General features: G+C 45.4%; 1 protein-coding gene across 1 annotated transcript in view; it reads left to right on the top strand.

The window, feature by feature from the left end:
- LOC131685483 (myotubularin-related protein 13) overlaps positions 1–15,546 on the top strand; it is a 65,396-nt gene that overhangs the window by 46,498 nt on the left and 3,352 nt on the right. The window lies entirely within an intron of this gene.

The following is a 15,546-nucleotide window of genomic DNA, read 5'->3' as shown; positions in this document are numbered from 1 at the left end:
GCTTTTAAATCTTTTTCTTAATTCTGTGCTTAATATGCAGGCTAATCAAACCTTAATAAGATAAACGCGTTGAAGGGCCAAAATTAACCTGTCGGTGGTGCTCCGGAATCTAACCAGTAACAGAAGGTGGAAGAAAAATTACTGCTAGATTATTACGGACCCTTTCCAAAGCAAACATATCGACTAACGGCTGATAAAGGCACGAATCCGAAGAAGACCGGCAGTTAAACGTTGGGTTGTATCGCTGGTCGTATTACCAGCTAACTGGTCACAAAGTAGTTTCTCAGAACTTTCCCAAGTTTAAAAGGGAAGCAGAAGTTTGGACACTGTTTATCAGCAGATTCGAGTAAACGACAGTTGCCTCTAGGTTTTCAAACCTAGAGAATTTGAAGCGTTTGCGTTTGCAGGACTACGATAAAATGAATCAACGCTTTCCATGCCGCGTCCTATTGGACAGTGGGTCCCAGGTGAATTTTGTGACAGGAGTTAATCAACCACTTGGCTTTGCCGAAAAAACCTGCGAATGTTACGATTACTGGTGTCAACGCCGTGCACACCCTCGCGCGTAGCTAAGGAACGTAGATTCAGTCCCGAGTATCCGATTTTACTGCATTCTCGAGTACCTGGTAACGCCAAAATTGACAGGTGCAATCCCATCGTCTAACATCACCATCGAACATTGAGTCCTGCCGAATGTTGCGAGATACACACTTTGAATAGTTCATTCGACAAACTAACCATGCTACCATTGACGACATTCAGCAGATGATGCAACAGTTTTGGCAAATCGGAAAGGTGCCGGACATCCCCAAATATTCGACTGAAGTTAGCATGCGAAGCCCACTTTCTTTCCAGTTACAAACGAGATGTGGACGGAAGATTCATCACTGACTGGACGACTATCGTGCTCTAGCCCTTAAGATGTTTCAGATGCTATAAAAGCGACTCATCCGAAACTCAGAACATTCCAGCGCAGTATGCGGAGTTCCTCCAGGAGTACGACGCTCTTGTACACTGCAACAAGATCTATGAATACGATGATCCACCGAACGAACTTGCGTACTATATGCCGCACCACGCGGTACTGCGACCATCAAGCTCGACCATGAAATGTCGAGTTGGGTTCGACGTTGGTGCCAAGTCTAACCGAGCTGCCCCAAGTTGGGCCGTAGTGCGCTTCAGAAAATTCAAAATAGTGTTTTCTGGAGACGCATCTAAAATGTACCGTCAAGTACTTCATACGAAGCAAAACGGTTCCTGCTAATCTTTTGGAGACCTCATCCAGCACAATTGCTACGGGCTCAGGAATTGTCTACTGCCACCTATGGCACAGCATCGGTACCTTTGCTAACCCACTAACAATTGAGGTGTTATGGTAGTTTAATAGCTACTCATAGAACTAAGATTGCACTTGTAACGCGTTATAAAACTTCAATTTTTACTTGGGTAGCGACGAGGTCTTTGGTGCCTGATTTTCCAATCGCCGCTCGAATAGTGAAAGAAGAAACGCATACGGACGATGTACTATCCGGAATCGGTTCGTCGGAAGATGCCAACGGCAGCCAAAACAGCTCCTTTCCCATTTGTAAATGGTGGTCGAATTCATAACAATTTCCAGAGCAGATTCCAGAAGTTCGCGAGAAGAAGATCCTAATTGAACAAAGTCATTAAGGTGCTACGTTTGTTGTGGGACCCTAGTGCTGATATGCTTTTCATCACCAACCACCCGAAGTCGTCCACGCCACCGACCAATGAGTGACTAAGCGAGTGATGTATTCGGAAGTTGCGGAATTCTTTGACCCGGTGGGTCTTGTTTCACCAGTATACGTAGTGAGGAAGCTCTTGGTTCAGCGAGCGTGGCAGCTCAAGACTGGCTGGCGTGAGCCGGTCGACGAAATTACAGCGCAAAGGTGACAAGAACTGCAAACACCCTTTTCGCATTTGCACCAAATCGCTATCCCAAGATGTACAACATTCGACGGAGTAATTGTGTTTGAACTGCACGGTTTCTCCGATTCCGCAACGGTGGCATACGAACTTGCGAAATCTGGTGGCCGATGGTTCTGTAAAGTTACAGCTCTTTACCAGAACATAGAAACTGAAACCTCTGCATGGCCTCTCCATCCCTCGTAAAGAGTTATGTGCTGCTCTGCTTCTCAACGGATTCTACCGTTCCAGAAAATTGAATTGTGCAATAGTACGATTGTCCTGGCTTGAATAAGAAAATTACTTAATCAGTTAGAGTTATTCGCGCAAAACCGAATCGATGTGATCCAAGAGCATACGATTGAATACAGATGGGCAGTATGTCCGATCTCTTCAACACTCAGCCGACATTGTTTCCCGAGGGCAACTACCCGAAGCGCTACATCTGGAGAAACGGCCCTGAATTTCTCCAAAAAATGGACTACAAGATCAATTCTCCGGAGCTCATCCTAGATTATCAATTTCCAGAGCCGTCACCACAGCTTTAAGTATGGAGCCGATGTTCTCCAGATTCCGTAGTTTTTGGACAATTCAACACATCATAGGTTACGTTTCGCCGAAAATTGCCAAAATCGTCCACTCCAACGTCAAACCAGTCGACATTTGACACCAAGTTTGCGAGTAGCGTCGTTCAACAGAAATCATCATACACGTTATTCAACTCATTCATTTGGCAGACAAGATTAAGCGTCTAATTGCAAAAAACATGTGAGAGTTTCGCAAACATTTGTCCGATATACCCATCATCTTACCAGACAAGGATCCAGTGATACGTTTACCGTTTCGGAATATGCATGTCGAATTACTTCACGTCGGGCAGATTGGCCCGATGAACACAATGCGATAGCGATACTGGCATCTGAACGCACACTTTAATGTCCCAATGATCACACGAAAGTGCGTGCGATGTTTTCGAATCAACCCAACTAATACTTGTCAGTTAATAGTAAACTTGTCCGCCGCAAAAGTTGTACCCTCGTTGTACCGTTACCGGTGTGGATTACGCCAGTCGCTTCCATCAAGCAAGGGATACTACGTCCAGCATTGGTTAAACCATACGTATGCGTCTACGTGTGCATGATTACGAAGGCCGTTCAGCTGAAATCTGTTTCCTACTTAACTATCGATGCCTTTTGGCATCCCTGAAATGATTTATTGGCCGACGAGGAATGGTTCAGCAACTACACACGAACAACGGCACCAATTTTCGAATGGCATTTCATTGCACCGGACGGTGTTATTTGGGAGGCCGCGTTGAAGTCTACTAAAACACATCTGAAACGCATCGTCGGAACGTTAAGTTATCGTTTGAAGTGTTGTGCACGTTCTGGTTGAGATCGAAGCAGTACCGAACTCGCAACTGTACTCGTATCCAGATTCCTATCTGCAATAGAACCCGCAGATGTCCATCTAGTTCCCAAGCGACCAGATGATTCTCGTATATATTTCGTGTCCTTCAAAGCCGGTTGGGATCCTGCAATGAGAAGTAATGCTTTGGATCCATCATCGTGGCCTGCCGATTTGTTATTCCGATAATTTATCGATCAACCAGAAAATGGGAGAACCAATGCAGTAACCCCATCAATAGAATAAACTTTATTTGTTGTATCGTGGACGGTGGGAGCTTTCAGGCTATTTCAGTATTCCAGTTCCGAATCACCTGGTGGTGGCGTTCTTATAGCGTTAAACAACTCCCTCACAGAGTCTCTGCTGAGCTTAAGGAGAGTTGAAAATTTTGAGTTAATTGCATTACGTATCACCCTTCCGCATCAGTCTGTCTTTATTTGCTGTATATACCTGAGGCCAAAGAGCGGCCTAGAGTTGTACAAAGCACACGCCAATTCCGTATATAATATGTTAGACAAAACCACCCGCTGTGACAGTGTTCTCGTCATCAGTGATTACACTCGTGTTCAGTGGTCGCTTGACAGCGATTTGAAATGCTATTTGTCTCTTAACGCCTTATCAGAACAAGAAGAAGATGTCGCGGAATCTATGGTTGCCACCGGTCTGTACCAGATCTGCTCACTTACGAACGTGATCGAAAGGATACTCGATGCCGCGTTCGTAAACAACATCGATGTAGTTGAGCTGCTTAAATCTTGGAGTTCTTTACTGAAAATAGATCCGCACCACAAACTTTTTGTGCTGCGGTTGGATGTTCGCAATTATGCAGGAGATGATTTTGATGTGCTGCAATGAGCTAGACGTGGCCGTCGCGATTTGCTACAGCGCTGTCTATGAAATACTCCGCCATAATGTTCCAGTGGGACGCATCAAGAAGAGACCACAAGCACCCGTGGTGGTACGCTGAAAATCGCTGCTTACGAAACGTTCTATGAAAACATCGCAAACGATATTTCCGCCATAAATCCGACGCTAACCATATAACGCTTCGTCAATCCTAGCAGCAGTCAGGCATGTCCAAACACGCCACGGCACCGCGTGCTGCATTTTACCACCGCAACCGAGTGTATTGAAATGAGCACCCCAAGCCAGTGCTCGATGCGAAGCACCGATACACGATAAGCGGCCCTTACACGTTCAATATTTTTGTCAATACCAGTATTGACGATATTGTTGCAATATTTCAGTCCCGTTTGAAATCCACATCGTCAATACAACTTTTTTCCTTTACACGTACAATACTTTTGTCAATACTCTCTAGTATTGACAAAAATATTGAACGTGTAAGGGCCGCTATAAACGAAGCACCTGTGTCGGTGGCGGTGTTAAATTTTCGATCCGGTGCTTGGATGCTTCGGAAAACACTCGGGCCGGGTGCTTTAAGCGCGACTCAGACGATACATCAGCTTCCGTCAACGTCAACGGAACGTCACCGTTCCGTCAGGATAAGTTAAATACTTTTCTCTTGCGCCCGTTCACACGTGCCGTACGTCAAAACGTTCCGTGCCGTTGATGTTGTGTGTGAATGCCTCCATTTAACTGCAAGTAACTTATCCTGACGGAACGGTGACGTTCCGTTGACGTTGACGGAAGCTGATGTATCGTCTGAATCGTCCTTTAAAATTTCTGAAGCACCGGAGCCGAGCGCTTTCAACTTCGGATAACACCTCGGAAACTCTTTGACTTTGCACCCATATCAAAGCGAGAATGTTTAAGCCCGCTAGCATATGCACAAAAAGAAAGAAAAAAAGATTTTTCGGTGCGACGGAATAAAAGAGAACAGCAAATATACTTCTATTATCACGGCAGTTTGATTTTTAGTTAGATATGTAATTATAAAATATCCAAACTCGATGCAAGTATAGATCGCGGATGGTGGATTTTTTTTAATTTTGCGTCTTGGAAATACTAGTTAACGAAAATTCTATTTCTTTATCTGCTTGCAAATGTATATCTAATTGAAAGCAAAAGATATGAACTTTGCCATCGATAAACATCTTTTTATTTTTTTATGATCCCAATCTATACGGATAACGATTACCATATGGTGCTTAGCTCAATTTGAATCTATTCCTATTGCCGCCATTTGGGGCACACGTTTCGAATTTTCGATCAATCAATCGCAAGTATTTCACAGTATTTGGATAATTTTTATTATACGAAACTTTGTTACCAATTTTTAGACATTCTATCTATGGCTGGTCGTAATAATAAAGTATTGAGTCATTTCATGTCGCAAACTCTATTACAATATTTAGCTAAAATAGTGATGAACTGCCTCATAGTGCTTTTTAGGCTGACAAAATGGAGACACTGAAAAAATCTGTTTATCCGGTTACCAGGTTGTTTTGAAAAAAGAATTAATTTCAATTAGAATGTCAAATTACAGTACTAATTTTATCATTGCGGTCAATAAAACGTATTTTCAGAGGAGCTAATCTCATATAAAATTGTGGCCCTTCGCTAAAACAAGGTCATGTATAAGGTGATCATATTTCGCAGATATTTCATATTCATTCCAAGCACTCCGTCCGTCCTGGTAAGTTAAAAGGGAGGGAGGATTCGCTTTACTCTAATGGAACTGGAATTGTTCATATCATTTGTAGCAAGTTACCTACTGCAGAGAACTTCAATTTTCAAAATTACTTGAAACACGTTATCGTATGTAAAGGCGTTAGGGCACAATCAAGGTGCGCCCATACGATTTATTTCCGCTTTATACGTCATTACCAGTGCCATTACAAAACTTTTAACACAGCACAATGCATAGAAATGAATTTTGGCCGGACTTCATTACTTTTCTGGCACATCCAACGGCGTCCGTGTGTTGACGTGCCGTTTGGTTCGCTGTACTATAGACTTATAGAGCATTAATCTAGAAAAAATCTACGTTATCATAAATATCGCTAGCTAGTGTCCTAGTCCTTATCAGTTCTTCGATAGTTATACTATATAAGCTATAAACTCAATAAAACAAAGACAAATTTAGTTGACAAGATGGTAAGTGATTACCCAAACTACATTCTGAAGTGATGCAGTTTGAAATCTGAAGACTAAATTTTTGTCTTGCTATATTCTGCATTTTTAATAATTGAACCGATACCTTGTCGTTTTTATATCTATTCTGCTTTAAGGTATAAAAAAGCCAGCTTCAAATGGGTTTTTACAATTTGATCGGCAAAATTTAATTTCTGCATGCATTTTAGATACATAAAATTTTATTTGACTGTCTAAAGAGATTTAAATTCTTGCACAGTATAGTGGGTGTGTAGACTTACCAGTCATAGAGAGTATAACTGTACTGGAAACAGTGATCGATGTAAGGATATGCGATGATTTTTGCTGATACGGTCGGGCATCTATCATCGACATAACTTTTTATAGTCCGTCGGAGATGGCAAACATGAGTTGGAAAGTTTGTGAAAACTAAAAGCATATTGACCACCAGACTATCCAGTACAATATTGGTCAATGAAGTTATGCTTTGTGTAAGCACTACGCACAGGAAGAGACTCCTCTCACTTAAACGTCGAGAAGTTAGCTAAAGCATGTAACACCACAACACCAACGAAAAGCTCATTAATTTACTTTATTTTTTTAGATGTTGAAAAATTAATTGACTTACACCAGAAAATCGAATAACAGACCAATGATTTCCCGGATAATGTGACCTGTAATGCAATAAATACACCTTAAGTTTGTTTGAGAATTCATGCACAAATAGCTATACAAAACTGAAATATATCATGAACCCGTTAACAATATATTATATAAATGAAAAGCAACTGAAAAGACAAATCACACCTTGGAATTTTACAAATTGAACAGAGCCAAATTGATACATTTACATTTAACATATTTTATTTTAGATTCGATTACCCGGGGTAAGATTTTTTAAATCCCCGGATATTCGAATCTGATCTGTTTATTATTTGGAATAAATTTCCCTTTTTCCACAGCAAAACAAAAAAAAATATGTGTGCATACTTTGCATCTATAAGATGTTAACAACGTTCTTAAGAAATGATACTTGAATTTGGCTTGGTTCGTCAATAGACCATCGGTATAATTTGTGTTGGGTTTGTGTAAGTCATAGAAATTTAAACGCGTATGTAAATGATATGTTCCCACGCGAGTTGACTTATTTCGCTTGCGTATTATCATATGGTAAGTTGTTTCTTTTTACTTTTACTGTAAATTTTGACAAATGAACAGTATATTTGATTGAATTTATTAGAATGACAAAATAGGATGATTTGTATTGAACAAAACCCAAGATCTAAAAATTGGAATACAAACTAGTTGGACCCACTACCATTTGCCCGAAAGGTAGACTGAAAATATTGGTCCTAAAGTTGACCGAATAAAAATATTTAAAATCAACATTTTTTTCTATCACGCATTCCTATTTGCTTTTCAATTCAATTTAGGCGCATATGTATTTCCATACCTGAATAAAATTTTCAAACTGATCTATTTAGTACTAAGTAGCGGAAAACTTTGACATATTAGTCTTTCAATGATACTTTTAGTAATACAAATGTGGAGGTTACAATCCAATCGCTATTAATCATTAAATAGTTAGTCTTAATATTAAATTTTTTAGTTTTTAGAAGAGAATTTTCTCTTATTTTTAAAGAATACAAATGACTGGACGATATTTAAATTTCGAAGTGCAGAAGAATCTTTTTAATTTTGATACTGAATAAAGGTCAGTTATGGTCTTCAAACGTAATACTTGGACTGAGGTTGTTTGATGTAAGAGTTGGCTAAGATGTACAATTCGACTTCAGTACCAACGCCAATTTAAATCCATTCATTCATCTATTTATAATTCCTACATGCATACCTACTTAATCCTTCCTTACTGTATAATGCATTACAGATTCTTCATAAAGTACCAAGCTCGTTCATGCATATGAACGCACAAATTGCTTTGAGCCACTTACCAAGCGACAGCAATAGCGCGGCGATAATCGCTACCGAAATATAAGCTGCCGTGTTTTACGAATTTAAAAACACTCGGTACGGTGCCTGCCGATGTCAGAAACACCTCGGTTGCGGTGCCTGCCGATGTGAGATGCACCTCGGTTACGGTGCCTACCGAAGTCAGAAACACTCGGGTCGGTGCTTTGCCGAAGCAACGAGCACGGTGGTTAAATATCATGCGCTGGCACCGACACCGGTGCCTTGGTATCGGCGACCGGTGTCTGCTGTTGAGCACCGGTACGGCGTGCCAACTTCAATCCTCTTGGTGGCGTGTTTATTGGTAGAAGTGCCCACCGAGCAGCACCGTTCGGTGCTTTTGCCATGCCTGAGCAGTATGAAACCGCTAGGAATGACGCTTTTCGCGAGTACATGAATCGATTGCAAAGTAGTCTCCGTGACCATTCCGCAACGTTTTGGTCCTTCGTGAATCGCAGAAAACGTTCTGGTATTACACCAACTGACATTTTTTTTCTAGGGAACAGCTCCTCCACTCCCTCTCCGCTGAGGCCGTGAATCTATTTGCTGATTTCTTTCGTGATGTGTTCAACAGCGACTGCATCACCGCTTCGGATAAGTATTTAGCAACATTGCCATCGTACAACATAATGCTACCTCGTCTGGTTCTTAGTGAGGCCGACGTCTTAAAAGTTCTGGTTGCCATTGATACGTCAAAAGGACTTGTTCTGGATCGAGTATCGCCCCAATTGATAAAAAGCTGCGCTTACGCGCTGACTCTTCCGATGTGCTTCATCTTCAATCGTTTGCTAACTGAAGGATTTTTTTCCTACGACGTGGGAAGAAGCAGCTTTCGTTCCTGTTGATAAAGTTGGAAACATTCACAACGTCGCGTACTATAGAGGTATCTCCCTACTAACCTGTCTTCCTAAAGTTCTCGAAAAGTTTGTCTACAATGTAATGTATGCAGCTGTTCCCCACTTAATCTCGGAATATCAGCCCATTTCATCGAGAATCGCCAGCAGGTGGATTATATTTATATAGATTTTTCTAAGGCTTTTGACAAAGTACCTCACTACATCGCAATCCGGAAACTACAGCGGCTGGGATTTCCAAAATGGTTGACTGATCGGTCCACATTTGTTTGCATAAATAACACGCGGTCAAGCATGTTTAATGTACTTAGCGGCGTCCGCAAGGCAGTCATCTACGCCCCCTCATTTTTATCCTATTCATTAATGCATTCGTATGATCTTAGTTTTCCGTACCATAGTTACGGTACTCGACTCTTTTTTTTTTTACAATGGAGAAGACCTTTATGTCCTAGCCCAGTACACGTGCTAACGGTAGGGTCCAATCTACCACACGGGGTGCACTGGGGGCGTGTCGGACTCGAATGGTGACCAGCCATTAATACCGACTAAACTCCATTGGGCTCCGCCATCATTCCTCCCAGGAACTACCTCTCGGTATTACTTCTGGGGGGATGGCTGTACTGAATGTACTCATTCACTCTCACTCACGCGATCATACATCCTGTATGAGGCTTACTTGGGTGCTCTCTCAATCACACTTTGATTTACTCTCAAACACTCCCACATGAGGCTGACTTTTGTGCTCACCTTTTACGTTCCATGCGAGGCTGACTTGTGTGCTCACCTTACTCATTCCTTGCTAGGCTTACTTTTGTGCTCGCCCTACCCATCCATGTGAGGCTGACTTGGGTGCTCACCCTATCACCTGATTCACTCTCAATCGTGCCACTCTATTGTACCTTTGTCACTCCCTCTGGCATCCCATGTGGGACATTTTCCTTAGGCCCCACTTCTGACATACCATGCGAGGCTGACTTTTGTGCTCACCTTTTTCATTCCTTGCTAGGCTGACTTTTGTGCTAGCCGCTACCAACCTGTGAGGCTGACTTTTATGCTCACCCTTAACATGCAATGTGAGACTGACTTGGATGCTCACCCTTTCACTCCTCTGCCACGCCATGAGGCATCGATAGCTTAGTTCCAACATACTACGCTACGACCCTCCCGTCTTGGCATGAGGCAGTCCACTTATACGCCTACACACTCACTCTTCTGTCTTGCTTCGGGGTGGCTGGGTTTACCCCTTACGCGGTTGCCATTCGCTGCGCCAACCTACCTCGGCATGAACAGACCATTCACTCTCTTATTTTGCGCTTGGCCTTTTTCGCTCCAGCTAACCAATCACTAGTTAGCCGTGCCCGCCGTCTGTTGCTCGGTTCGCCAGATTACCTGTAGCCTACTGGCAATCTGGATGGTAGCAGCCGAGACTGCGTTCCACTTCTCCACCGTTTGACACATCCGCTGAATAAGGGTATCCGGGGTTGTGTCCCTGCCACAGACGTCAAGCATTGCTCTTCTTTCGACGTCGAACCGATGACATACGAACAGTATGTGTTCGGCAGTTTCATCTACACCTGGGCAGTCCGGGCAGACTGGGACCTCCGCGTGCCCGAACCTGTGGAGGTACTGACGGAAACAGCCATGGCCTGACAGGAATTGTGTCAGGTGGAAGTGAACTTCCCCATGGGGTCTTCCCACCCAGCTCGATATGCTAGGTATCAGCCGGTGGGTCCACCTACCTTTCGAGGAGTTGTCCCACTCACGCTGCCATCTGGCGACCGAGGTCACCCTGGTGCGCTCGCGGGCTCCCCTATTTCCACGTAGCTCAAAGCACTCCTCATCTTCCCGAATGACCAGCCCGACTGGCATCATGCTCGCTATCACGCAGGATGCATCGTGTGATACCGTGCGGTAGGCAGATATCACTCTGAGGCACATCACGCGGTAGGTGCTCTCCAGTTTCTGTAGGTAACTGGTTACCCTCAGTGCTCTTGACCATGACGGGCCGCCGTACCTGAGGATAGATACGGCAACGCCTGCCAGTAACCTACGTCTACTGGCGCACACCTTTGAGCTGTTGGACATCATTCTTGATAGTGCCGCAACAGCAGTCGACGCTCTCTTGCACGTATAGTCGACATGGCTGCCGAAGGTCAGCTTGTCGTCTATAATGACTCCGAGAGACTTCAGACTTCGCTGTGAAGTGATCGCGACTTCTCCCACATGGATAACTGCATGTTGTGCCGACTTGCGGTTGTTGACGATAACTACCTCCGTCTTATGATGAGCGAGCTCCAGGCCTCTCGCGCTCATCCATTCCTCCACCGTGCTAATCGCGTGTTCTGCGGTTAGTTCTACCTCAGGAATTGACTCCCCGTAGACCTCCAAGGTTACGTCGTCGGCAAAGCCGACGATCTTGACCCCAGGAGGGAACTTCAGTCTCAGAACCCCGTCATACATGAGGTTCCATAGCACTGGGCCTAGGATCGAGCCCTGCGGGACTCCGGCGGTAATCGGAACCCTTTTCTGACCGGCATCGGTCTCGTATATCAGTACGCGGTTTTGGAAGTAACTTTCCAGGATCCGGTACAGACCCACCGGTAGGCTAAGCCGGTGTAACGAGAGCGCGATGGCATCCCAGCTTGCGCTGTTAAATGCGTTCTTCACGTCAAGTGTCACTAACGCACAGTATCGAATACCTCGCCTTTTTCGTTGGATCGCTATCTCGGCAGTATTTATCACTGAGTTGAGAGCGTCCACTGTGGACTTACCCTTCCGAAAGCCAAACTGGTTGCTTGACAGACCGTCCGTACCTTCCGCGTACGGGGTGAGCCTGTTGAGGATGATCCTCTCAAGCAGTTTGCCAGTCGTGTCTATCAGACAGATTGGTCTGTACGCCGATGGGTCGCCTGGCGGCTTCCCGGGCTTCGGCAACAGCACCAGTTTCTGCCTTTTCCATCTATCGGGGAAACGGCACTCGTCAAGGCATCTCTGCATAGCTAGCCTGAACATGTTCGGGTTCGCTATGATCGCTGCCTTGAGAGCGTTGTTTGGAACTCCATCCGGCCCTGGAGCTTTGTTCATTGCTAGGGATTTAGCCACTGCGAGTAGTTCTTCATTCGTCACTGGAGCCACCATTTCGACCGTGCCCGCACTGTCTCGTAGTGCAGGTGGCCAGGGGCTTGTGGCTCGAGACGGGAAGAGTACTTCGATAATCGTTGCCAACCGGTCCGGAGACCGTTCTGGGGGTGAGGAGCCCCCTTTGGTCTTGGCCATCACAATCCGGTAGGCGTCACCCCACGGATTCGCGTTGGCACTCTCACACAGGTTGTCGAAACACGCTCTCTTGCTGCTTTTAATAGCCTTGTTAAGGGCTAATTTCGCAGCTCGAAACACTTCACGGCGGTTCTCTCTTGCATCCTCGGTGCGAGCTCTTTGCATCCTACGTCTAGCTCTGAGGCAGGCTGACCGTAGAGCTGCAATCTCGGCATTCCACCAGTATACCGGGCATCTACCGTTTCTTGGCAGTGTTTTTCTCGGCATAGTGGCGTCGCACGCGCGTGATAGAACAGCTACCAGCGCATCCCCGCTTAGACTGTCGGTGTTGGCCTCCAGTCCCAGGGCCGCGGTGAAAGCTTCGCTGTCGAAGTAATTGGACTTCCACCCGCGTACCTGACAGGGATCTCCCGCCCTCGGATGCTGCACACCATAGTTGATCTTAAAGCGGATTGCTAAATGATCGCTATGGGTGTAGCCTTCGTCTACCCTCCATTCCATGCCTGGAGCCAGACTCGGGCTGGCAAAGGTCAAATCAATCCACGCCTCCACTCCGTTTCTACGGAATGTACTAGCGGAGCCATCATTAGCTAGCACAGTATCGAGTTTCGCAAACGCTTCCATTAGCGCTTGACCCCTGCTATTTGTACAGCGGCTGCCCCACTCCACTGCCCAAGCGTTGAAGTCTCCCGCTATTACTACCGGTTTCCGGCCCACGAGGTCCGACGAGAGCCTGTCGATCATCTGGTAGAACTGTTCTATTGGCCACCTTGGTGGGGCGTAGCAGCTGCAATAGAACACACCATTGATCTTGGCAATCGCCACACCCTCGGCGGAGGGGTGTATTACCTCTTGAACCGGGAACCTTCCCGTTGTACAGATTGCCACCATTCCAGACCCGTCCGACACCCAATTGCCGTTGCCGGCAGGGATGCTGTACGGGTCTGATAAGAGGGCGACATCTGTCCTCGACTCCGAGACCGACTGCCACAGCAGCTGTTGGGCTGCTGCACAATGGTTAAGATTTAGCTGTGTGACTCTCACGGCTTCTTCTTATTTAACTCGCCGAAGGGACACGAAGGTCCGCCCATAGCATGTTTATGGGCTTGCTTCTTAGCGGTGCAGATAAGGCACTTATATGCCTTAGTGCACCCCCGCTCTTTATGCCCCTCCTACGGTACTCGACTCTGTAGTGCTTCAAGGAGACATCTGCATGCTATAAGAGTGCTGTATGCTTAACGACATGGAAGTCAACGTTAAAAATGTAATGTGATAAGTTTCAGATGTTTGCCAACCCTATGCCGCTACGAATATCGCCTACAAGGACGAGTTATAGAACGAGTCGATTCTATTCGTGACCTGAGAGTACTCTTTGATTGTAAGTCTTTACTGTTCCCTGACTAGAAGTACTTTGGAGTACGCGGGGCAAGTGTAGGTATTTACCATATCATATTTTGATACCATATAGAGCATGTACAAAAATGTTTCGTGCGATTTGCTCTCAAGAAACTTCCATGGAACGATTCCGTCAGATTACTGCCACACACAGACAGATGTATGTTGCTAGCTAGATTTGCAGACTTTTGAGGCCCGGCGCATCTTCTTGCAGAGAATGGCTCCTGGTTTCGTGACAAAAGTGGGAGCATATTGGTTCACGTACGTACATCGGTACCGAGAGAAATTCAGCCACATTCTGTAATCCTTGACTGACGGTGAACATGGACTGGAGAGTGTGCGAGAAGTATCCCTATAGCGACCATCAGGTTATTCGCTACCGCACCGGCCAATGGAACCCTGCTGCAGCACGAAGAAGGATGACTGGCTAGCAAAAGTGGAAGACGTCTTTAACAAAAACCTCTTTGTTGAGTCACTTCCGCAAACAGCGGAATCTCAAGTACGTTGATGCGGCTGATGTGCTGGCTTGTGATGTTACAATGCCTCGAGCCATGCAGTAGACGGCGTGCAGCTTACTGGTTAAATGAGTAGCTCAGTACGCTACACGCTGCTTATCTTAAAGCCAGAAGACGGGCCCAGAGCGCAAGATCGGGGAGTGACGAAGGAGCGCAAGCAACATTTCGAGAAGGTAGGGACGCTTTAAAACGGGAGTTCAAGCTTAGCAAGCCAGTTTGTCATAAGTAGCTGTGCTGAGAAGTAGACGCCAATCCCTGGGGGACGCGTACTGAGTTGTCATGACGAAGATGAGGGCCCGTCGACAGTAGCTGAAATATGCCCGGGTACGCTAAAGATAATCGTTAATGCTCTCTGCCCGAAGCACGATCCAAATACCTGGTCACAGATACCGTACGGCGAAGAAGAAGAAAGAGCAAACACAGCCGAGTGGCAAGCAAATAAAGACGTCAAAAAAGCGTCGATGCAACTAAAATCAAAGAAAGCGTGCGGTCTGGAATACCGCTAAAAGTTGCGATCCTGGCATATCCGGACATGTTCAGGATGCTACTGCAGAAGTGTTTAGATGATGGCAATTTCCTTGAAATGTGGAAGGTACAGAAGCTGATGTTGCTGTCAAAATCATGGAAGTCACCGGGCCATCCAGCCTCGTATAGGCCAGAAGAATGAGCCAAATCATGAAGAGCTACTTCCAGAGTAGAGTACTTCTGTACGAGACGAACAAAGGGCAGAAGTCAATGCGAGTCGCAGTGGGCGTTCCTTAGGGCTCCCTTCTCGGTCCAACTCTTTAGAATGGGATGTACGATAGGGTCTTAACACTGCGGCTGCCCGGGGAAGTGGAAATCGTTCGTTTCGTGGATGGCGTGTCACGAACGGTAATGAGTGAGACACTTGGAGACTTGGAGACAATAGACGCGATCGAGAGTTGGATGAACGGGATCAAGCTGCAAATAGCTCACCACAAGACGGATGTGTTGTCGGTCAGCAACTGCAAAGCGTTTCAGAGGATAAATATCACCGTCGAAGGGCATGTGATTGCATCGAAGCGTGCACTGAAGCAATTGGAAGTGATAATCGACGACCGGTTGAGCTTTAACAACCACGTTGATTACATTACACTGTTATCTAGTGTTTCGTCATCGATACTGCG

Source organism: Topomyia yanbarensis, chromosome 2 (genome assembly GCF_030247195.1).
Source record: "Topomyia yanbarensis strain Yona2022 chromosome 2, ASM3024719v1, whole genome shotgun sequence".
NCBI lineage: Eukaryota > Metazoa > Arthropoda > Insecta > Diptera > Culicidae > Topomyia > Topomyia yanbarensis.
The sequence above is the reverse complement of the archived record's forward strand: the minus strand, read 5'-3'. Positions and strand labels throughout refer to the sequence as shown.